General features: G+C 37.7%; 1 protein-coding gene across 1 annotated transcript in view; it reads left to right on the plus strand.

Moving 5' to 3' along the window:
* Positions 1 to 25,413, plus strand: part of RSPO3 (R-spondin 3) — a 121,876-nt gene that overhangs the window by 16,356 nt on the left and 80,107 nt on the right. The window lies entirely within an intron of this gene.

Consider the following 25,413-nt stretch of genomic DNA (forward strand, 5'->3'; position numbering starts at 1 on the left):
GATTTTTAAAGATTAAAAACAAATCGGGAACAGATTTAGAACTCATTTAAACAAATGACAATACTTACAAAAAGCTATAAAACATAAATACAAGTTACAAAAAGTAAAAAAGTCGGTGCCATAGTCAAAGACTAGTAATGTGTACTACATATTTTTGATGCCTTGGCAATAGTGCTTTTAATACAAAGATCAAAGTCTTGCAATTGACTAACCATATAAAAAATATTTGTAGAGGATTCTTAGTGTAGCTGTGAAGGTTAGTTGAAGTGGTAAAATTAAATATCAGAAATAGCCAACCTATTAATAAAAAGCATGAAAGAAAATACTAAGGCAAGGTTAATGTATGGATACTTTGCCTTTTATGCCCAGCTGACTACTGGCTGAGGGTTTCAGAATAAACAACACCCTAAATTTCAGTTGGATGGGTTAGCTTGTGTTGAGTCCATCTGAAGTGTCCTACTTTGCAATCAACAGGATACTTACCTTGTGATTACCTTTTTTATTCATTTTCCTGGTCTATATATTTTCATGTATCCCCTTTTTGTTTATAAAATTTGATTTACAAAAACAGGTGGAGGTGAATCCAGGCAGGACTTAGTCTTAAGTTTATTATTATATACACCTAGATCACCTATGACTAACAGTAGTTCCAGCTTGATTTAGAATGTACCAGGCAGAAGTCATCTCCTAAGGCATATTGCATTATAATGCTTCTGTTAGAGGTGTTTCAACAAATAGAATACCAAAATTGATTTATCTATGATGTACATGTTCCTCTATTGCTTATTTTCAATAAAAATGATATTGTAAAAAAAAAAAAAGAAAGAAAGAAAGAAAATACCAAGGTGTACCTGGTCTTAGCACTCTTAAAATATTACTCCATATCCAAAGGGTCCACTACAGTCCCAATCCATAACCCACATTACTTTTTCCTTGTATACATGGAATTATATCATATACTGCACCTGACTTTTTTACATGAGCAAAACTTCTTCAACTGAATAAGTCTATAACTGTCAATTTTCAGTTTCTTGGCATTTGCTCTCTCTTGTAATGCAAAATGCACTAATCTCGTATAACATTGGATATGTTAGTAGCATTACTTATGCTGCCATAGGCTACATACAGTACCTAGTGGGCAGTTTGACATGCATGATCTAGGCAGTCATGTTTATGCTTAGATTCTGTCACCATATACAAGAATGCACAACTCAGCAAGCAAATGTTTTTGTTTGAAGATAAAAGATTGTGTTGCTTTCTGTGTTCATTTGTGAAGTTGTCAATTGCCCACAGACAGAAGATTGTTATGAAGATGTGATCATCTTATGTCCGTGGCAAAGGTGGTACATAACTAAAAATAGTTCTAAGTATCTTCCTCAGTAGAAAAACATCTGTACCTTTGTGTACTCCAGCTGTACAAATTCGATAGACCCTAAATACTTTTTTTTTTTTTAATTGTACAAAGGAAAGTCCAGAGTCTTGAGAATTTCAAAACTGATCCCAAAATTTCTTGATTAATAGCAAAACTTTAAGGTTCATCCCCAATGATTGACATGTGGCCATAAGCAGATAGAGCCTGCATATTAAGAGAAGTATAACGTACAACTGCATTGCACCATTACGCACAATTAATTGCACACAAAATACTGTATATTGTATAGTGTATGTTACCTATGCAGTTAATGCAACATATCTGTTTTTTACAGATGCATCTCAGACCTAGTTCTGTACAATGCAGGATTTACAGTACATAATTTAGTTTCCATGTAAAGAATAGACATGCCTGAGCTCTATCTGGAAATGCAGATATCTTGCACTTTACTACACTCCACTTTGCCTTTTTTTTTTTTTAGAAATATTTGTCCAAACTTCAAAACATCCTTCTAGTTATCTATTATCTAAAAATAGTTAATATATTTGATATCTGTCTGTATATTTGAGTGTAACAAAATAGGCTGTACTGTTGAGTTTTTCATATACTTGGAAACTAGTTTTTTATGTTTATTAACACAGTCACAATCTAGAGGCCACTGTCAATACAATTTCTATTGCTAAACATTCCTAGCATATAGAGCCTTGGTGCACAATCAGCGACCCATGTAGCCTTTGGCATTAATTTTGTCAATGCTGGGCCCCAGCAACAAGTAATCATTGTTTTTCTTGCTTAGGTACCTACTCAGGCCAGTTAAAGAAAACATTAATTACACTGTCCTCTGATGGTTACGTTGGTTTATTTCTTTCACAGATGTTAACTTTGTTCTGTGTCAACGTTAAATTCTCTGCTGTGTAGTAGTTTCTCTGATCTTTTATCTTGAACCTTAGTGAGAGGAAACTTAAATGTGACATCTTAAATTTTTTAGAAGGATGTAATATGATTTCTAGCAGTCTTTTGTCACATGTCCCCAGTCATTAAATAGCTTCTGCAGTAATTGGCAACCTCCAACTATGCATATTATGTCTGCAGTTTCTGGCCATCACTTGTAGCATGTCTGCTGTCTCGAAACATCTCCTGTAGTATGTCTGAAGTCTTTTTAGCGGTCTTTTATAGCATGTGTGCAGTCAAAAACCAAATCCTGTAGCATGTGTGCGGTCCCTTGCCATTTCCTCCAGCATGTCTGCAGTTTCTAACCATTTCCTGTATCATGTGTGCAGTCTTTGACTTTCTCCAGTAGAAGGTTTTACATTTGTGACCATCTCCTGTAGTATGTCTGCAGTCTCTGGCCATCTCCTGTAGCTTTTCTGCAATCTCTGACCATCTCATGTAACAAGTCTGTAGTCTCTGGCAATCTTCTGAATATTGTCTACAGTCTCTGACCATGTCCTGTAGCATGGCTGCAGTCTATGATCATCTCTTATAGCATGTCTCCAGTATATAACTGTCTACTATAGTATGTCTGCAGTCTCTGACCATCTCCTGTAGCATGTTTTCAGTCTCTAGCCATCTTCTAAAGCATGTCTGCAATCTCTTACAATGTCCTTTATCAGGTCTGTAGTCTCTCTCAAGCTACTGGATCATGTCTACAGTCTCTGACCATGTCCTGTAGCATGGTTGCAGTCTATGACCATCTCTTGTAGCATGTCTGCGGTATATGACCGCCTACTATAGCATATCTGCAGTCTCACCATCTCCTGTAGCATGACTCCAGTCTCTGCCCATCCAATATTGTATGCCTGCAGTCTCTAGCCATTATCTTTAGCATATCTACATTCTCTGGCCATCTCTTTTAGCATGTCTGTAGCCTTTGGCCACTGAACATAGTATGTCGGCAGTCTCTGACCATCAGACTTGGTCTCAGACTACAGACCAAGTCTGTAGCCTCTGGTATTCTACTGAATCATGTCTACAAGCTCTGACCATGTCCTGTAGCATGGCTGCAGTCTATGACCATCTCTAGCCATTTTCTTTAGCATGGCTACATTCTCTGGCCAGCTCTTTTAGCATGTCTGTAGCTTCTGGCCACTGAACATAGTATGTCAGCAGTCTCTGAACATCAAACTTGGTCTCAGACTACAGACCAAGTCTGTAGTCTCTGGCAATCTACTGAATCATGTCTACAGTCTCTGACCATGTCCTGTAGCATGGCTGCAGTCTATGACCATCTCTTGTAGCATGTCTCCAGTATATGACTCTCTACTATAGCATGTCTGCAGTCTCTGACCATCTACTGTAGCATGTTTCCAGTCTCTAGCCATCTCCTAAAGCATGTCTGCAATCTCTGACCATGTCCTGTAACAAGTTTGCAGTCTCTGTCAATCTACTGATCCATATTTACAGTCACTTCCCATGTCCTGTAGCATGGTTGCAGTCTGACCATCTCCTGTAGCATGTCCCCAGTTTCTGCCCATCCAATATTGTATGCCTGCAGCCTCTAGCCATTATCTTTTGTATGTCTACATTCTCTGGCCATTTCTTTTAGCATGTCTGAAGCCTCTGGCCACTGAATATAGTATGTCAGCAGTCTCTGACCATCTTCTGTAGCATGTCTGCAGTCTCTGTTCATCTTCTGTAGCATGTCTGCAGTCCCTGGCAATCTCCTGCAGCACATCTACAGTCTTTGACTATGTCTGGTAGAATGTCTCCAGTATCTATCTACTCTAGCACCCCTGCAATGTGACCATTTCCTGTAGTGTGTATCCAGTCTCTGACCATGTCCTGTAGCATGTCTGCAGTTTCTAATTGGGTCCTGTCACAAGTCTGCCGTCTCTGACCATCTACTGTAATGGGTCTGCATTCTAACAGTTGGAACAATGTAGCAGAACATATACTGAGAAGCATGTATGCCATTTTGGTAATGGCAGGTGCCACACTTGAGGATCCCTTTATCTAATACTTTGGCAATCAATGATCAGGGGTATATCAAAGAGATGTAACTGTATGCACAACTGATTTAAAAAGCATAGACAATTATTTGGTTTGCTCCATTATATCAAAATGTCTGTGTAGATAAAAGCTATGCTTGACTGAATTTAGCTAATTAGTATAGCAATATAAATATATAAATATATATATATATATATATATATATATATATATACTGTATATATATATGGATAGAGATATATTCTGTATGTACTGTATTTTATTTAAAGAGCTATATGATTATAGATATATAGTGCAAAATAAATGTTGTTATAAATTAGTATATGGTATTATAACATGTAATATTTCATAATAACTGCATGGTTATAAAAATGACTTTATAGATAAGCGGTGCAGAGAATCATGCTCAGTCTCAGCTATTTAAATGACTATTGTCGTAAAACTTTATATGATGATTTTACTGCAGCTGACAAGCTGAGAACAGCAACTCACAATTCATTTTTTTTTTAGTTCTCTTTCTTTTTTAGAATTATGAGGCACTTAAATGATGGGCAAGAACAGCCTATATAGATTATGTTTTTAAATTATGAATTCATTATTAAATAATAATTTATTTTAAGAATTACAGCAATGGCAGTAAACTTTAGGGAAAGCATAAAATGTAGTAACAAACTGTATGTTCAGTCTGGAAGAAAAACAATAATTTGTAAAAATGTTTAAACCTAGGTTCAAAAATACGCTGTGTGGGAAACGCAGAAATCCCTGTTTCCCACACCACATAGCATTCGCACTGTATTTGTGATCCGCTGTGGGTGTCAATACGAATTTACTGACACCCCAAATGCATCGCAAATGCGGAGCAGTTTGCCTGCAACGGATTGCGTGGTACAAAACCATGCGATCCTGTAGCGCTGCAGCTCAGAAAAAGGTGCTTGCATTTCTTTGATAATTAATCAAAATGAATAAGCTCAAATCGCACCGCATTGAATTGCATGTCGATTGCACAGGAATGCGGTGTGGTTGCACCTCTGAATGAACTCTGAATGATCTCAGAAGTGCCTCAAACTGATCTCATATGCAAGAGAAATGCATATGAAAGTCTCTTGACACAGGCCCTTAGAAATGGAAATCTTTCTAAAGGAGCAACAGACAGCAGTAAAAAAAAAAAAAAAAAAAAAACAGCAGTGGTTAAATTTTTTCCTGACTTTCTCAAAAATGTATAGAATAAGTTTTGGCAGAAGTTGGTGATATCGGAACTGGTATGAGGAAGGAATAAAGAAAAACACTGCCTGCCTAGCAAGATCCTCTGCATGCTCTTTAAATGTAATCAGAGAATGGGATGCGTCAGAGGGTACCTTGTTCTGTTTCACAGGAGCTGCTGCCCTGCATGGTTGGTCAGCAACTGAAACTGATATTGAATTTAAATGCCAATTCTCAGAATTCACAAGTATTAAATACATTTAACAACAGAATATTAGAACAAATATATAAAAAATTAATTAAGCAATATAGATAAGAAATAAAAGCTATTGGATTGACTGCAGATCACCTTTATTGTGAATGTACTTAATTTCCCTACAGGATTACTTTACCCCTTTCTGCTCAAAATCTGTAAATTATGCCCTTTGCTGAGGGTACATTAATCTATGTTGTTCCCCTTGGCATGTAGCAGTTGTCACTGTGAATAGTTTGCTAGCTTTCCACCTAGGGGATTTATTCACAAAATAAGTCTTGCAGACTAAAGATGGCAGTTGCCTGTGTTTAATACAATAATTGTTAAATACAATTAAAGTATTAAAAAAATAAGTGATCCGTGTATAAGGTGTGTTACTCTTGCGCTATATCAATATGTGTATCTTTCGAATAAACAAGTGGTTTGGCTGTAGCTAGCACTCTATAGCTTATCCACAGCTACTGAATAAAGTAGTAAATGTTGCTGCGCTGCCAATTAAGTACTATAATGTTCTATATATCAAAGTGCGGTGACTTATTTTTTAGAGGAAATGCTCGAATTCCTATTTGTGATGTACTATATATCTAAGTGCGAAGTCTCAATAAAACTAATTTAAAATAAATGCTCTAATTCCTATACAGAATCACACATCCTGCTACAATATAATCCAAGTGCATATAAATTCCATATAAAGCCAATAAAGTGCACCGTGAAATCATGTTTATAACAAAATAATGAATAATATTGAATTCAAAATGTCCATAGATAAGGCCATATAATGATAAATAAAAATAAATTGCAAAGTATTTAATGATGATTAAAAAATTCTTAATGTATATCCATGGTGTATCCCTTCACCGTTTAATATTAAGTTGCCATATGGAATTCATTCCTCATCCAGGTATCAACACTGTGCTTTCTGGTCTCTCACCTGAATTTTGCTTAAAATAAGCATGTAGTATTATCTCCCTGTTGTTGTTGCTGTATATCCTGATCGCCACTAGGTGTCCTCTGTAGTGTTCCCCACTGCTCTATTTCCTGTGTGAGTAACGGGTACTTCGGAGACTTCTAGGGGTCCGCTCTCCATATGATTCATGAAAGATAGTCTCATGGTGTAGTAAGTTTATATAAAATGTATTAAAAATAAACAGCAGTAACTTACGTTTAAAACTATGTATCCGGCAACAATCCACAAGCATCGTACACGTTTCTGTGTTTATGTCACTTCCGACTACCTACGCTCACGCACTACGCATTACGTCATGCCCACAGGTGATCCCCTGAAGAAGTCACATGGGCGTGACGTAACTGTATAGAGAATAAGAGCATTTATTTTAAATTTTTTTTATTGAGACATCGCACTTTGATATATAGTACATTACAAATAGGAATTTGAGCATTTCTTCTAAAAAATACTTTTTTTTTTGAGTCACCGCACTTTGATATATAGAACATTAAAGTACTTAATTGGCAGCACAGCACCATTTACCTACCATTAAAAAAAAAAAAAATTAAACATGTTAAACAGCTACATACCTGATTTCACTCTTATAATTGTGAGTGCATTTCTACTTTTAGTATTTTTTTTTTAATTAAAAAAAGTTCTGCCCTATGCCACTGCATACCCTTCCTAAACTCCACTCAACTGAATGAGCAGCAATTCTGGGACTGTTTGAGCTACAAAGAATAAGGCTTTTCAAAGATTGTTATGCTATGTTAGATGTTGTTTTATATATCTATTTTGAGTTATTTTAGTAACCTCATATATATCAGTTGAATCTGGTTCTGGGATCTCTTGTATGGATCAAACTAAGCTGCAGCTTTGTTTTAATTTGGTCATCTGATCTCTGTAAAATGGTAGGATCAGATTTTAGATTGGCTTATCTTCATCTTCAACAGAGATTATGTGACTAAAGGCTTAGGTATTTGGTTGTGTGATCAGTACTGAAGGGAGCCTGGAGCATTATTTTTTCCAGGAATGGCAGTTTGAATATTTTTTTTTTTCTTTATCCATAGTAGCAAGACTGTAATATGGGTTTATGTTAATATTTGCACAAAGGTCTACTTTAAGTATTGATAACTATTAGATTATTATTAGATGATGATCTGGATAAGTCTTTCTCTACCTTTTCAACACAGAGGATCTCTTAAAATTACTTTTTGGTCTCTGGGAATCCCTGCAAAAAATTACTATATCTACAAATCATGATACATTAGTGTGACAGTCAGTGGGAAGAATGCTCCTTACACTTGTAGTCATTGGGAAGAATTACCCTCTTACAGATAGCTAAAAAGATCACCGGTGTTAGTGGAAAGCTTTCTGATAGGTAGAAATTGCTCAAGGAAACCCTAACAACCTCTGGAGAAACCCTAGGGTTCCATGGTATCCTGGTTGAGAAACCCTTATCTGGATGTTTGTGGGTCATTATGCTCTGGCACCCTGAAAGTGCCCTGCGTTTGTTAGCTTTTTTTTCAAGAGCTCCAGGGGTGTATGCATTGCAAAAACAACATGGTGGCCAACAGAATATCAGTGTATATGTCTATAATATTTAGTCAGCTAGGTAATTTGTCAATATCCTACCACCTCTTAAGATCTGTGAGAGACTTTAAAAAGTATAGTCAAGCATTCTACCCTGGGCTCCTTTATGGGACAATCTGCTATAGTTTTGCCTCTCATAAACTGGTTGATGAAACTCCAACTGACGACTACTGCAAATTCTTAAATGTTTAACTAGTGCATAGACCTTTGACAGAATTTAAACATCTGTGTCTTCTTTCAAAGGTGGCCCATCACTCTATAGTTGGTAAACAAATTAATCTTGGCGCTTACTCATAGCACACTCCCTAGTCCCCACATACCTAAAAATATGGTCAAGGGAGTTTGAGTATGAGATTACCCTGAAGACTGGCACGCTCCCTTTCTCATAACTCATAAATCCTCAGTTTCCAGCTACACTCAAGAGAAGAAATGATAGAGATAAACTGTTCTCAAGGTAGTATTAAGCATATTTTTCCAACATCTTCGGATATCTGCTGGCATTGTCGCAGAGTGAAGGGAACATACCTGCACATCTGGTGAGATTGCAACCTGATCCACTTGTTCTGGACTACAATCTATCAGATATATAATGATATCTATGATGATTCACTTACCCCTACCATTACAATAGCCCTGTTATCTATTTTACCGGGTTCTGTTAAATCTCACAGAACTCAGGTTTCCAAAATCTTAGATTTTGGAAATCTACAACCACGCCCTTCCAATTTTATTGGGTATATATAGTAAACAATACTATTCTTATGGAAGAAATGTAGGCTAGGGAAATGGATACATGGGAAAAGTTTACCACTCAGTGGTACATTTGGATGCACTACTCCACTTTAGAGAAGCTACCTTATAGACTTATTCATTAGGCCTCTATGGGGCGTAAGCATGGAGCAAAAGATACTTAATCAGGAAAAACCGATGACTCAGCGTGCTCTTAAATAAAAGTTCTTTATTTGCTACATGGGTACAGGCACAGAGTAGATGCTAGTAGGAACATCTACTCTGTACCTTTACCCATGTAGCAAATAAAGTGCTTTTATTTAAGAGCACATTGAGTCGCCAGCCTTTCCTGATTAAGAATATTTATTGGTGGGAGTTGAATGCCCTGGCTAGAGCACTAGACTCGAGTCAATGGACTTTGACATCAAGCAGTAGAGTTAGGGCAGTAATGGTGATAGTTGGCGATAATTGGCACCCCAGATGTTTTGGAACTACATTTCCCATGATGCTTATGCACTCTGCAGTGTAGTTGAGCATCATGGGAAATGTAATTCTAAAACATCTGGGGTGCCAAGGTTCTCCATCACTGAGCTAGGGTAACATCTCTGCTTTTGTCTCAAGCGAGAGATACTGTCTTTCCACTTTCTTGTCCTCATTAGCTTCAGCGTCTCCTCAATATTCTCCCCTTTTTAAACCCTCTTCAAGTTATATTACTGCCTCATATTGGAAACCTCATGTCTACCACTCTTCTTTCTGGCTACTGACTTTTTCTTCTGGGTTTTATTTTTCTTTCTTCTTATTCTCCTCTTCTGCGTTGTTTTTTAATATTTATTTAGTGTCTCTTGACACCGCACTGACTTTCCACCATTGTGAGTGCCTTGGCAGTATTACAGCCATCCACGCTTTCCACCCCTACCTTGGGAGGTTAACCTGAAGACATCTCCATATACGCAGTGTCTTGGGTTGTTCATTTTGACTGTATTCATTCATTGTAATGTGGATTTCTCTTTGTATTACTCTTGAAATCTTCAATAATAATAAAAACATATTTAACCTAAAAAAGTATAGTCAGTGATAGGTCTTAGGAGCGTTTTAGAAAAGCATGGCTAAGGTATGCCAAAATAAATCACAAATACAGAAATTCTTTATGAAATTAAAATAATGCTTCTGAAGTAGCTTTGAGAGTGAGATCCTATGTTACTAGATGGGAACTTACATAGCACGTTCCTTGGGATGCCTTGCAGTACTCAAATGATCTGTTGTAAATATTTGTGTTAATCCTTTTCGCTGAGATTAAACAATGTGTAAGCAGCAACTCCAAAGAGATAAGTTCTAGTTAATTTTAGTTACAGTGAAAAGCTATGGCTCATGTCATGCTTGGGCAGAATGGTTTAATGCTCTAAAGAGAAAGAAAAAAAAAAGCATAATGTATCAGCAGGACTAAAGAGTGTAGCTGCAGTAATGGGAGTTACACTGTGTTATCATTAGCAACAATAATTGCAGATGCCGGAGACTGTTATTCTAACTGGTGATGCTTCACGGTCTGTATGAAAAACGTGTTGGTAAATCACACAGAAAGAATGTGGACATTGCACTTTGAATCTGTTCTGTTTTTTTTAATAATAGGCTTTGACTGAAATCTCTGAAAAGGCATTAAGGGCCACTATTATGCTCTAAAATGTGCATCAGTAAAAACTTAAAAATATACTCCAGGCTCATGCACAATTTACCAAAAAATGTTGGAATGTTGTATATAAATAAATATCTAGATAACCTGGAACGTATCGGATTTACTCTGTTCCCTCTGTATACATGGTTGTAATGCTTTCAATAGATGTGAGGACTTCATAGAACATTTAAAAGGAATAAAACGTGTTTATATATATATATATACATATACATATATATATATATATACATATATATATATATATATATATATATATATACATACATATATATATATATATATATATATATATATATATATATATATATATATATATATATATATATACATATATATATATATATATATATATATATATATATATATATATATATATACACACACATATATATATATATATAAATACATATATATATTTATTATTTTTTGAACTTAAAAACAACATTTTTTTAAATGTTTATTGTTTCATAGATAATTATGATGAAATCTTGCACATTAAAGCAGAGTTCCAGCTTGTTTTTTTTATTGTTCCTAATGATCGTCGCACCTAATGCTATGGTATGTGTAGGAAATGTAGATATTATAAATCATGATCTCTTTAAATAAACTCACTTTGTTGTCCCCCGCGAGCACACTCCCATCTTTAGGGTGGGCATCTGAAACCCACGCGTTCCTCTTTTCCGAATACGGCGATGCTGGCTACCCAGCATGCGCCTCCCATTCTCGCGCATGCGCATATAGTACAAAGCGTGGCGCATTTGTGTTTCAGGCTTGCATTACGTCATTTCCTGTTTGTAAATACCGCAATGCTACAAGCGGCAGATGTCTATTGACTCCTGGGATAGATGACACTTACTAATTTTCCAGGAGCTAATGGGTGGTTAGACATGACGTACCTCGGAGGATTCAACATAAATATAAGGTATTTACATTGCTGAAAAAAAAAAGTGTCCAGATAGATTGACAGACTGATCATAAACATGGGGGGTAAGAAATGCCTAGATCTCCGCTCTAAAGTTTGTGTTATGTTTTTTTGTTCATCGTTCTGAATATCAAGAGAACATGATACACATACTCAGCTAAATGACCGAATACCTACTCTCTCTTTTATTTAGCACTGGTTTGGATATTCAGTTAGACAGGGACCCTCAGCAAGTGAGCAAGTGAGCAGGCAATGCTGGTCCCATGATGTTCTGTTATTTGAGTGTCATGGACACTTTCTGTATGAAATGCTTATTTGAAAAGGAAAGATATTGTAAAAAAATAAATAAATGGCACAAAGGTTTAGTTTAAAAAACATTCAAACATTCACAAAATTGTACAATTAAGTTAGGCAGAAATCATTTTAGCTTCGTTTTAAGAACACATCCACTTCGATGGATTAGCCCACAGTGTTTTGTTCAGTCAAGACCAAGGGTCTGTGTAAACCAACCCCCACCTGCCCAACAGATACACACACTGATACTCAACCTCTTCAGTGGAGGAGTATGTGACCTCCCATGATACAGTGCTCAGACCTACAGTAGAGGCCAATTCCTGCAACTGCAACTTCACATGATGTCACTGCTTCTTTTAGGTTCCCTTTAGGCTCCAACACATTGTATTTTTCTGGTGGCTCTAACAAGGGAAGAAGTGGCAGGGGAGCATTAGAGGCGTGAGTATCAGTGGGGGCTTTAAACAGGAACTGTCACTTGACTTCACAGTGACTACATAAATACTATTCTCCCATTATGGGACCACTTAAAAGAAATGGCTGTGCTTATTCAATAAAGTAGTTCAAAACAGATATATATAAATACCTGGAAACAGATTTGTTTGAGATTTTTGCAAGGGGTAACTTCAGTTTCACCTGTGGTCAATGCCACTTCCCAAAGATCAGGCATATGGATAGAGAAGCAACAGAGACAGCAACATTGTCAATCTAGGGTGAGGGCAGTGTTGAATAAACTAGCAGAATTTGATCGGTTTGGCTAAGAAATTACACCAGATGAAAATAAAGGAAAACACTGAAAAAATAAATCTAATGCAGCCACCATATCTAAGAAATGGTAAGCAAAAATACAATACATTTTTTTTTTGTTTTTGTGTTTAATACCACCTTAAAGCGGAACTTCGCCTAAAAAGGGAACCTCTGCTTGTTTGAGCCCCCCCTTAACTGCCATATTTGTTACTTTTTTGGGGGGAGGGAGGCGTGGGTGTCTGGTTTTGACAGGTGTTCGCTCTCACTTCCGGTCAGATGCTTGGTGGCGATCTGAGCCTGAATTGTGGTGCCCCCTCCTTTCCCTCCAGTCTTCTGGGACACATCACAGGTCCCAGAAGACTACAGGACCATTCACAAGGTGCAGCATGCTTTGTGCATACACAGTAAGAAAATGGCTGTTAAGTTTTCCCTTACCTGAGATGCCGGCACCTGCACCTGCACCTGAAGCTGATTGAAGAATCAGCTCGGGTGAGGACATCGCTGGATCCATGAGCAGGTAAGTGTCCTTTTATTAAAATGTAAAAAATTATAATAAAATAAACAGTATTTGTAGCTGCTGACTTTTATTTTTTTTGGGGGGGAGCCTCCTCTTTAATTCAGATAATGTCAGAAGCAAGTAGGTGCAACTAATTAACAGAAATAAATAGAAATAGATATTTAAAATGTATCAAAATAAATAAAAGTGCTGACATTCCTGGGAAACTATATACAGTATCTCACAACAGTGAGTACACCCGTCACATTTTTGTAAATATTTAATCATATCTTTTCATGTGACAAAACTGAAAAAATTACACTTTGCTACAATGTAAAGTAGTGAGTGTACAGCTTGTATAACAGCGTAAATGTGCTGTCCCCACAAAATAACTCAACACACAGCCATTAATGTCTAAACCTCCAGCAACAAAAGTGAGTGAACCCCTAAGTAATAATGTCCAAATTGGGCCCAAAGTCTCAATATTTTGTGTGGCCACCATTATTTTTAACCCTCTTGGGCATGGAGTTCACCAGAGCTTCACAGGTTGCCACTGGAGTCCTCTTCCACTCCTCCATAATGACATCACGGAGCTGCTAGATGTTAGAGACTTTGCGCTCCTCCACCTTCCATTTGAGGATGCCCCACAGATGCTCAATAGGGTTTAGTTCTGGAGACATGCTTGACCAGTCCATCACCTTTACCCTCAGCTTCTTTAGCAAGGCAATGGTCGTCTTGGAGGTGTGTTTGGGGTAGTTATCATGTTGGAATACTGCCCTGCGGCCCAGTCTCCGAAGGGAGAGGATCATGCTCTGCTTCAGTATGTCACAGTACATGTTGGTATTCATGGTTCCCTCAATGAACTTTAGCTCCCCAGTGACAGCAGCACTCATTCAGCCCCAGACCATGACACTCCCACCACCATGCTTGACTGTAGGCAAGACACACTTGTACTCCTCACCTGGTTGCCTCCACACAAGCTTGGCACCATCCGAACCAAATAAGTTTATCTTGGTCTCATCAGACCATGATAATCCATGTCCTTAGTCTGCTTGTCTTCAGCAAACTGTTTGTGGGCTTTCTTGTGCATCATCTTTAGAAGAGGCTTCCTTCTGGGATGACAGCCATGCAGACCGATTTGATGCAAAGTGCAGCGTATGGCCTGAGCACTGACAGGCTGACCCCCCACCCCTTCAACCTCTGCAGCAATGCTGGCAGCACTCATACGTCTATTTCCCAAAGACAACCTCTGGATATGACGCTGAGCACGTGCACTCAACTGCTTTTGTCGACCATGGCGAGGCCTGTTCTGAGTGGACCCTGTCCTGTTAAACTGCTGTATGGTCTTGGCCACGGTGCTGCAGCTCAGTTTTAGGGTCTTGGCAATCTTGCTATAGCCTAGGCCATCTTTATATAGAGAAATACTTCTTTTTTTTCAGATCCTCAGAGAGTTCTTTGCTATAAGGTGCCATGTTGAACTTCTATTGACCAGTATGAGAGAGTGAGAGCGATAACACCAAATTTAACATACCTGCTCCCCATTCACACCTGAGACCTTGTAACACTAATGAGTCACATGACACCAGGGAGTGAAAATGACTAATTGGGCCCAATTTGTACATTTTCACTTAGGGGGTGTACTCACGTTTGTGGCCAGCGGTTTACACATTAATGGCTGTGTGTTGAGTTATTTTGAGGGGACAGCAAATTTACACTGTTATACAAGCTGTACACTCACTATTTTACATGTAGCAAAGTGTCATTTCTTCAGTGTTCTAAGATATAATAAAATATTTACAGAAATGTGAGGGGTGTACTCACTTTTGTGAGATACTGTAAGTGGGCATAGCCCAGTGACATAGAGAAATGTACGGAAATACACAATAACTCATAGCAATCAGGTATCTATCTGTAGCTTAGATTTTTTTGTCATTCTTTTGTGCAATTGTGTTTTCACCCAAAAAAGCGAACCCCCTCACATACAAACATTTTATAGGATGTAAACAGTATACTCTTGTCTTTCTATCACAATGAAGTCAATGGGAAATTGATTGACAAGCATTTTAACATTCTTTATCTACATTTATTTAATGTTGGTGTTTTTAGATTCTTTGGAGTTTTCTTGGGCCATACACAATCTGAGTGTTGTATCACCATGCAAATATATGTGCATACAGCATATATAAATCATAGTTCCAAGGACTATCCTTATACTGTCAATGTTTTTTCTTTGTAGAATGAAAAAAAAATCATGGTTCGTGAATTTTTCTTTTTTTTTTATGGCCATTTCATGAAACAAGCAGAAAAAGAAAAACACCTTTAGCAATCATCTTCCATCTGTTACTGTTTTGTTGTTTGCGCAATCCATTTATAATAAAACATATTTTATTGTTTGAAACCATAACAGTTATATGATATAAAATAATCCACTGCTGTGTTATGCATGTACATACAGTAGATACATAAAAGTACACAGATGTATAAAGTACAAAAAACACCATGTGATAGGAGAAAGAAATTCAAGTATTAATAAAATAAATTACACCTATAAGGTTATATAAAGCTATGCTTTGGCTCGAAGCCACAGGGGAGATAAGCTAGAAAGTTATTGGCTTAAGATGAAGTCTGATCAAATACCATCAGAGACAACCATGGGAGCCAATGCTGTTCAAAGTAATACATGTCTGACCTTAGAATGTACATAATATTTTCCATGTGTAAAATCCACCAAACCTTATCTGCCAACATTTGATAAGTTACTTCCAGGTGCCTTCCACTACTAGTGGCAGCACAATGAAGTTCAAGGATACCAAGTGAATATGTTTTTTTTTAGATATTGGACAACTAACACAAGCATTTATGTGATGTCTGTAAAGTATATAGTAATGCGGTTTGGGTTTTCCTCTACCATGGGTTTGAGGAGAATCCTGTAGGATTGGTGAATGTGTGTGCAGATTCACCTGGGAGAATATTTGGTTAAACCATAATACAATGAATAACCTTTGAAATATGGTCACCAGGCTTAGAAGAGCCAATCAAGGGGATTTTGGACCTCACTATAAAATAGATGGGCAGTTATAGTGTCACCGTATGGGAGCTGCTTTAAGGATAGGATACGGAAAGATGACAAATGTCAAAAGAAGAGATTAGGGTCATTTACAAAAATCTTTTTTCTAATTCTAATTGCTAGCTCATTGGGCAATCAACCATTTTTGTTCATTTTTGTTTTGTATGGTTCATTTGAGAGGCATAGCTACTTTTAGCTGCTGTCCCATCCATCCCAACCATTCCTGCTTTTTCTAGTGAATTTAGGCTTAGCTTTGCTGTGTATTTTGTTTTGCTGTTGGCAAGTTATAGACTGCTGTGTCATCTGTGGTCTGTTAGTTTCCCCAAGCATGGTATTTAAAGGATATGTGTATTTCCAATGTTAAAGTGGTACAAAACACACTGTTTAATTTTCATTGTTCCTTCTATTTCTGTTTATGAAAGATTGCGCTGTAATTATTTTAATTAAAAAAAAAAAAATCTTTTTACCGTTTTCCTAATCGATATACAGCTGTAACATGACCCAAATCTTTCCCAGCCTGTTTGCAGGGAAATGTTAGCAGGAGGAGATTCTAGTCCTCTGCTGCTGGTCACATGTTCAAAATATATATATATTTTTTTAAAAAACAGCCTTTGGAATATGGAGTAAAATAAAAAATTCATATCAACAGAATGTTTAATGTTGTCATATAACTATATATTTTAAATCAAATCTTTATTATTTTTTGGCAATAACATGGTGTGGGCAGATTTTTGCCAGTCACGCTCTTCCAACCTGTGTCTTAGAATAAGAGGGAGGTGAAGCCTCCTTTAATCTACATGTATTATTGCGCGCCCATTGTGTTGAGCTGGTAAGTGGACATGGAGGAGGAGGGAGGGAATGAAATATGAGAGTGGGCTGTCATTTACCACTGTGTATACACCCACATGTGTGACTCTATAGTCACACGGGCTGCTCAGATGTGATAGGAAGGAAATGCTCAGCATAGCAACTCACTGAAAAAAATAGCACATGCAGAGTTGCCACCACAGCTTCAAAATCCCTAGCTGAACTGGGAACATGGACAGAAGGTGGAGATAGAGAGCAGCAGGGTTTTTTGTGCAGACTAAAGAGTATGAACAACATGTAATAGACCATTTTTTATAATGTAGGTTTATTGATACTGAAAGATCACACACACATACATTGTATGGTATTTATTTTCTGTACTGATATACAATGGCAATACCCAGATTTTCTTGCCATTTTTGGACAGTAGTTTCCCTATTAGCCTTTTTAAATGGTTAGAATTTAAAAAAGGGATGCCCCCCCCCCCCACAGATAGCCCTAAAGAGGGTTTGCCTCCATGTTCGATGAAGGTAAAACAGGATTTGATCAACCCTTGGCAAATCTAAACTTTGCCCATTCCCTATTTTTATACATTTGTATGATTTTTAAACTCATGTGTGTCTAATTAAAATGTTTCCTCTTTGAAGAGGAGCCAATGCTTAGCTAGTGCATGAGCTTAAAATCCTAACCTGACTGTTGGTGGAAGTGACATGCTGTGCTTTTTTATGACTATAGGAATATTTATCTATGCAGGACATATTTAAGATGTCAAATGGGGTTTACTTTAAATTTAGCAAAATCTTCTGCTCCAGCTGTGTACTCAAACAAAGCGTTATACTGCTTGAAACCAATTAATTTATGAGCAATGGTTAGATTATTTGATAAAAAAGGTAAGCTGTGAATATGGTCTATACATTTTCTTTTTCTAATGGTAACCTATAGTGTTGAGCGAACACGGACTGTATTATTCGTGTTCGTACCGAATAATTGGATTTTTGTTACCCGAACACGAACACGGACACTTTACTGTATATTCGGGAAAAAATCCGTGTTCGGTCGTTTTATTTCCGGGTTTTGCATGCTTTGGCGCTCTTTTCATGGCGGGCTTTCAACAGCCAATCAACAATCGTTTAACTGGTGTGCCTTAAGCCATCCCAGCCATGCCTACAAATGTCTCAGTAGCTGTGATTGGCCGTCTGAAGCATGTGACCAAGTCTTTATAAGTTCGAGGCAGCCGCAGCGGCGTCATTATGCTGCTTAGATCAGGGACAGAGCACACATCAACGTGCTGGCTGCTGATTAGGGAAAGATAGGCAGGAAAAAACCATTTGTGTCCGGATAGAATTGAGGGACAGGTCGGAGTGTTTAGGCAGGGCGAGTTGTAGGCATTTTAGGGATAGAGTCTGCTGAATTATAGGGTCAGTGTGTTCTACAAACTACAATCGATATTGCTGTGTGGGGTGGGGTCTGCACTTAGTTCTCCTGATCTACGATCTCTTCTCAATCCTGTTAGGGACAGAGTCTGCTGAATTTTAGGGAAAGTGTGTTCTACAAACTACAATCGATATTGCTGTGTGGTGTGGGATAGGAGATAGGCAGGTGTCAGTGATCCACATCCATTTTTCTGTGTGTGGGCTGCAGTGAACACAATCTTTTTGGGGTGCAGTGAACACAATCCTTTTGGAGTGCAGTGAACAAAATCTTTGTGGGGTGCAGTGAACAAAACCTTTGTGGGGGTACAGTGAACACAATCTTTGTGGGGTGCAGTGAAGACAATCCTTGTGGGGTGCAGTGAAGACAATCCTTGTGGGGTGCAGTGAACAAAATCTTTGGGGGGTACAGTGAACACAATCTTTGTGGGGTGCAGAGAAGACAATCCTTGTGGGGTGCAGTGAACAAAATCTTTGGGGGGGTACAGTGAACACAATCTTTGTGGGGTGCAGTGAACAAAACCTTTGTGGGGTGCAGTGAACACAATCTTTGTGGGGTGCAGTGAAGACAATCCTTGTGGGGTGCAGTGAAGACAATCCTTGTGGGGTGCAGTGAACAAAATCTTTGGGGGGTACAGTGAACACAATCTTTGTGGGGTGCAGTGAACAAAACCTTTGTGGGGTACAGTGAACACAATCTTTGTGGGGTGCAGTGAACAAAACCTTTGTGGGGTACAGTGAACACAATCTTTGTGGGGTGCAGTGAAGACAATCCTTTTGGAGTGCAGTGAACACAATCTTTGTGGGGTACAGTGAACACAATCTTTGTGGGGTGCAGTGAACAAAACCTTTGTGGGGTACAGTGAACACAATCTTTGTGGGGTGCAGTGAACACAATCTTTGTGTTGGGGCCCCGTGTTTGTGTATGGGGCCCCGCGATTTCTAACAGCAGCCCTGGGTCCTACCCTAGGCAAGGTGGAAAGATTTCAAATTCTATTTTGTTGAGAAATAATTTTTATATTCCTCAGGCTAGACCTGAATACTTTGGAACTGTCATTGGGATAAACAGTACTAAACTTAAAATGATAATGGTGATGATGACAATGACGATGATGATGAAAATTCAGATAATAATTTTGTTTTATGAATAATTGTACTTGCGGACCTAAATATTTTTCATGTATTTCCCCATAAGGTTACAATCACATAAAATCAAGCTGATCTCTTTACCTCTCTGAATCTGCAGCTGCCTCTCCTCTAATGCCCCATACACACGTGCAGATTATCTGAAGACTTTTGTCTGCAGACTTACCTTTTCTATGTAGTGCAAGGGCCTGCCGGATTGCATACAAATTGAAAGTGTTTAGGTTTGACCTCATATTATATGGTTTTGGTAAGTCTGCAGACAAAAGTCTGCAGATAATCTGCACGTGTGTATGGGGCATAACTCTCTCATTCTTCCCACTGTCTCACTCGTCAAGCCATTGTTGCATAAGGGTTGAAAGCCCTAACTAAGACCAAGGACATAAGTTGTTTCAGATGGCAATGTATAGTGAACCTGCACACATGTAGGTTGTATATTCCCCAGATGACAATAACTCTTATGTGATCCTATGTGGGTTTTTAGCTTTTAGGTACATATGTGATTTATTGTGGTATCTGTGTCATTACATATAGTTCTATTGTACACGATAAGCGCTAAAAATGATAGATGAGATGTGTGGCAACAAAAGGCCTATGGGAAAACATATAGAAAAAAATCAACGTCAGAAGTCTTTACAAATATGTATACAGGAAAAGCTTGTCTATCTCATTGGTCATCAACTTCGTGACATTTTTTTTTCCACATCACAAATATTTTACAGATGTGTGAAAGTGACTACAGCTGGCTGACAAAGGCATGTTTGCTTTTTTCACTTATTTTCAGATTTTCTTTTTTTTTTTTTTTAATACAATCATAAACGGATTAGAGGAATTGGGTTGTGGGTTTGCACATTCGAACATTTTTATTGTAAAATATCTGGTAATATCACGGACATTTACAAATGTTGCTTTTAGAACCTCCGGAACCTTGCAACCAAATAGGTGTTACAGCTTACTCCTGGTTATCATGCGCTTTTTTTTTTTTATCAAGGTACTTACATACATCTTCTTTTCTCATGCTACTTAACACCTTTACAATATGTTCATTAAATGATAACTCCGACATTAAACCCAAGTTTAGACCTCTGGCATACCCCAATTTCCATACTTTAAGGCATACTAATCACCACAGACCATGCTGGCAAGCAGAAAGGCATGCTGTTTGTAATTTGTGATGTGGCATGGTGCCAACCTTAGGCTACAAGTCAGAATAAGCATATACAGTATTATGCACCTGAGTTTAGAGACCTTTAGAGTGTACATAGGCAGTTCTAACAAGAAAAATATCAAATGCAGCCTTCTACCACTGACTCATTTTTGGCAAATATGTCTCTTTATTTAAATAGGCTTCTTTCTCTTCAAAATGTCAGCGCTTTATTTTAAATAAAGGCAATGATACATTTTAAAGAAAAATTTCAGCATCATTTTTCTTTTTTTAAAATGCTGCAGAAATAGCACATGATAACTCATAATTCATTGTGATCTACATTTGGAAATAATTTAAAGCACCGATTATTTCATTAACAATTATATAACCTTTATAATCGCTACACAAGCTATTTTTTATTTTGGCAGTATTAAAATTTGCCATTCCATTTCAATCAAAACCATGTCATTTCTTCAAAACTTCCAAAAATGTTGCCTCCTTGTAGCGCAAAAATGACAACACTGGAGGCACTCTGTACGTGTTTTGTGTATGGAATGCCCCAAGAAATATCGTTTCCTGAACATATGATTTCTTTGCTACTATTTACAGTGGGTTTACTCTTTTTATACCACTGACACTGACCATATAATGTTAATAATAATAATAATGTGCAGACCCAGGACATTGGAATTGTCTGGAATGTATGGATCAGTTATGGGAAAACAGCAGCAGGAATATTTGCTTTTGGCAACCAAAGTGTTATTTGGCATTCTTATATCGTATATACATGAGTGCTCCATTATTAAAGGGTATGTCTGTGCAAAAAAATAAAAATGACCACGTCCCTGCAAAACATACATATTTCACCATGAAAAAAGGGGGTTGTACACCTGCGCCTATGGGTCACCTCTAAAATATAACAGATAAAGAAATATATTAAACAAAATAATTATTTTTTACATATATGTGTGCACCATAGATATCTAGTGTAAATATAAGAATAAATGTGAATATATTGGTTAAATGTGCAGCCGCAAAAAACTCCTCCTGCCACGGAGAAAAATAGAGTAAAAAGATGAAGAGGGGTAATATACCCCATGGTTTTTGCGCTTGCAACTAAAATACAAATATTGAGTTATACTTCAAATATCAATAAATACAAAATTGGTATAGTGAGGTGTAAGACAATACTATAAATAAATGCAAAAACCTGCACACACCATAGACACTAATGTAATAGGTAATAAAACAAACAACTCTAGAAGAAAATTAAAAAAAAAGAAGAAGAAATAATGTCCTTATTGAAGGTAACCAATTATATGGTGTCCATAGAAAACAATCCTGTGTCCGCCTGTGCTGGATGTAAATATACGCCATGCAGGGATGTAAATCCAAAAGGAGCCCAGGGACAAATCCTGACAGAGTAGTGCTTGGAGTGGGAATTGAGGGACCACCGCTGTGCTCGGGGGGTGTGTGTCAGGAAAACTCACCAGAGATGGTGGACCCACTCCTACCCTATGGCAAGGGGATCATTCAGGCTCAGGGGAAACGTTTTCCTCCTCCCAGTAAGGTCCGCGGTACTGTTGGTCCTCCCGCAATTCCTGATTGTGGGTTCTCCTGTATGTCCTTCTGACTTCTCGCTCTCACACTCCGCTGATCACTGAAGATTTTCCTCTCCGTGCTATCCAAAACTAAAAAGAAAAAAAGAAAAAATAAATAAGGGCTTGCCTTTATTTATACTTTATTAGAATTTGATAAGATTTGTTGCCAATCTTTATTTTCCAATTAAACATTTGTTTTAACCACTTGCCGACCGACAGCAGTACATATACTGCGGCAGGTCGGCTCTGTCCCGCAAAACGACGTAACTGTATGTCGCCCATTCGTCAGCTGATCTGCGGGTCCGGTGGCACCCACGATTGCTCCCCATGGAGACAGAACGGCGGTCTGCCGTTGTAAACATGGCAGACTGCTGTTCTTTCAGCAATGAACACAGGAATCCTGTGTTCCTCCTATTTAGGAACACAGGTCCCTGTGTTCCTTCCATAAGTACACCCCCCACACAGTTAGAAAGCATCCCCTAGGGACACATTTAACCCTTTGATTGCCACTGGTGTTAACCCCTTCCCTGCCAGTGTCATTAGTACAGTAACAGTGCATATTTTTAGCACTGATTACTGTAGGAATGTCACTGGTCCTCCCAAAAGTGTAAAAAATGTCAGTTTGGTGTTCAATCTGTCCGCCGCAATGTCGCAGTCCTGCTAAAAATCGCTGATCGCAGTCATAGTAAGTAAAAAAAAAAAAAATGACATAAATCTTTCTTCTAGTTTGTAGACACTATAAATTTTGCGCAAACCAATTAATATTCACTTATTGGGATTTTTTTTTTACCAAAAATATGTAGCAGAATACAAATTGGCCTAAAATGATGAAAAAATTTGATTTTTACATTTTTTTTATTGGGAATGTTATATAGCAGAAAGTGAAAAAAAAATTGTTTTTATTTTTCAGAATTGTTGCATTTTTTTGTTTATAGCGCAAAAAATAAAATTCTCACAGGTAATCAATTAGCACCAAAAGAAAGCTCTATTTGTGGGAAAAAAAAATCATCAATTTTATTTGGGTACAGCGTTGCACGACCGCGCAATCGTCAATTAAAATAAAGCAGTGTCAAATCGCAAAAAAAGGCCTGGTCATTAGAGGGCAAATCCTTCTGGTCCAGAAGTGGTTAAGATGCATGATATATTTTTAGAAAACATGAAGGTTCAGCTTGCCTTCATACATTTCGAAGAATGTGTTAATTCTTTACTTAAATGTATTACTATTATAGAAGAGAACTATGTAACCAACCATTAGTAACCTCCCTCTGGAAATATTTCTTACTTGGCAGTCTCTGGCTTCCGATGCATGCAGCAAGTGAAGTTAGAGCTAAGTCATAAATTTTGATCTGCACACCTGTTCCAGGTAAGAAAAACAAAAAAGCATCAAATTCATTGGATCTGCACTGAAAGGCAGGCAACTAGCAGTTTTAGAATGAAAGGTCATCAATGGCAGCCTACATCTTCCTCTGGTACAGGTTTTCTTTAAGCCAATGCGGTCTGTGCTATAAATGGGGCAAGGGTTTACCCCTCCACAGGCCTATTTTTAGCACAACAGCTGCTATTTTAGACTCCAGCTGCTCAGATTTGTGGGAGGGTCCAGCTGCTTGCTGCGAGTGGTAAAAATGAGATAGTCATATGCAATATTTCATATGTAAAAATGAAATTATAATTTATTAGTATCACTTGAAACTTTTAAAGAAATATTTAATAATTGAAGATAAGCCTAGATTTAATATATACTGTACAAAGTGTATACTGTATATATACCATTTAAGCATGAATCACACATTCATTGGCATTGGTCTACTATGTTGGAGATAATGGGGTTGATATACTAAAGCTGGAGAGTGCAACATCTGGTGCAGCTCTGCATAGAAACCAATCAGCTTCCAGTTATTTTGTCAAAGCTTAATTGAACAAGCTGAAGTTAGAAGCTGATTGGTTTCTTTGCAGAGCTACACTGCACTCTCCAGTTTTAGTAAATCAACCCCACAGTCGGGAAGATAACATTTATTTACATGCAGACTTGTATAAAGTACTCAAAATTTCTACTTGAGTAAAAGTACAAGTACTCGATCAAAAAGTTACTTAAGTAGAAGTGGAAGTGCTCACAGAAAAAGTTACTTAAGTGGAAGTACAAAAGTATTCAACATTTTTTCTACTTAAGTATTGCAAGTAGTTTTTTCCAAAAAATTGCTACTTAAGTAGAAAAAGTAAAAAGTACAAGTAGTTTTGAAAAAAAAATTCTACTCAAGTACTGAAAGTAGAAGTAGAAGTACTGTGTTATGTAGTTATTAAAGAAAGAAGTCAAAAGTTTGAACATAATATTTGTTTTTATTACTTCAAATGATTTATTCAAATGATTAACCTAAAGGACAATCACAATTCCTTAGGCTGTAACTTTTTATAAACAAAAACAGATAAAGTCCCTCCCTTCCCCTTTTAAAGCATCCCTCCTTCTCTTCCCTGCCTGTTTTTTTTTTCTCCACAGCTTATTGGTGCACAAAATCATATATAAACCAATGTGATATACAACAATATATTCCAATAATGAAATAAAGGAAGAGTGTATGAAATCTAAGTCAATAAAAAGTTCAAAATATTGTGAATCTTCAAATATATATATCATATTCATATGTGACAAAAGATGAATATAATTTCATATCTGCTGTTAATGGGAAAGAAAGAAGTGAACCTCCCAACCAGGGCCGGCCTTAGGTGTTCAAGACAAGCGGCCTGTGCGAGCTGATCCTGTGGCGCCCCCACCAGCGCCCTGCACATTTTTTCTTGCACTTCATTTGACTTTTCTTTTTTATGATCACTACAAACTTGGCCCCCCTTACATTAGAGACCCCCCTTACATCAGAGACCCCCCAACGGAGCCCCCCTTACAACAGAAACCCCCCAACGGAGCCCCCTTACAACAGAGAGTTCAGAAACCCCCCATAGAGGCCCCACTTACATCAGAGACCCCCCACACAGATCACCCTTACAGCAGAGACCCCCCAGCCCACACAAAGAGCCCCTTTT

This window comes from Pelophylax lessonae (genome assembly GCF_965119305.1).
Source record: "Pelophylax lessonae genome assembly, chromosome: 3".
Lineage (NCBI taxonomy): Eukaryota > Metazoa > Chordata > Amphibia > Anura > Ranidae > Pelophylax > Pelophylax lessonae.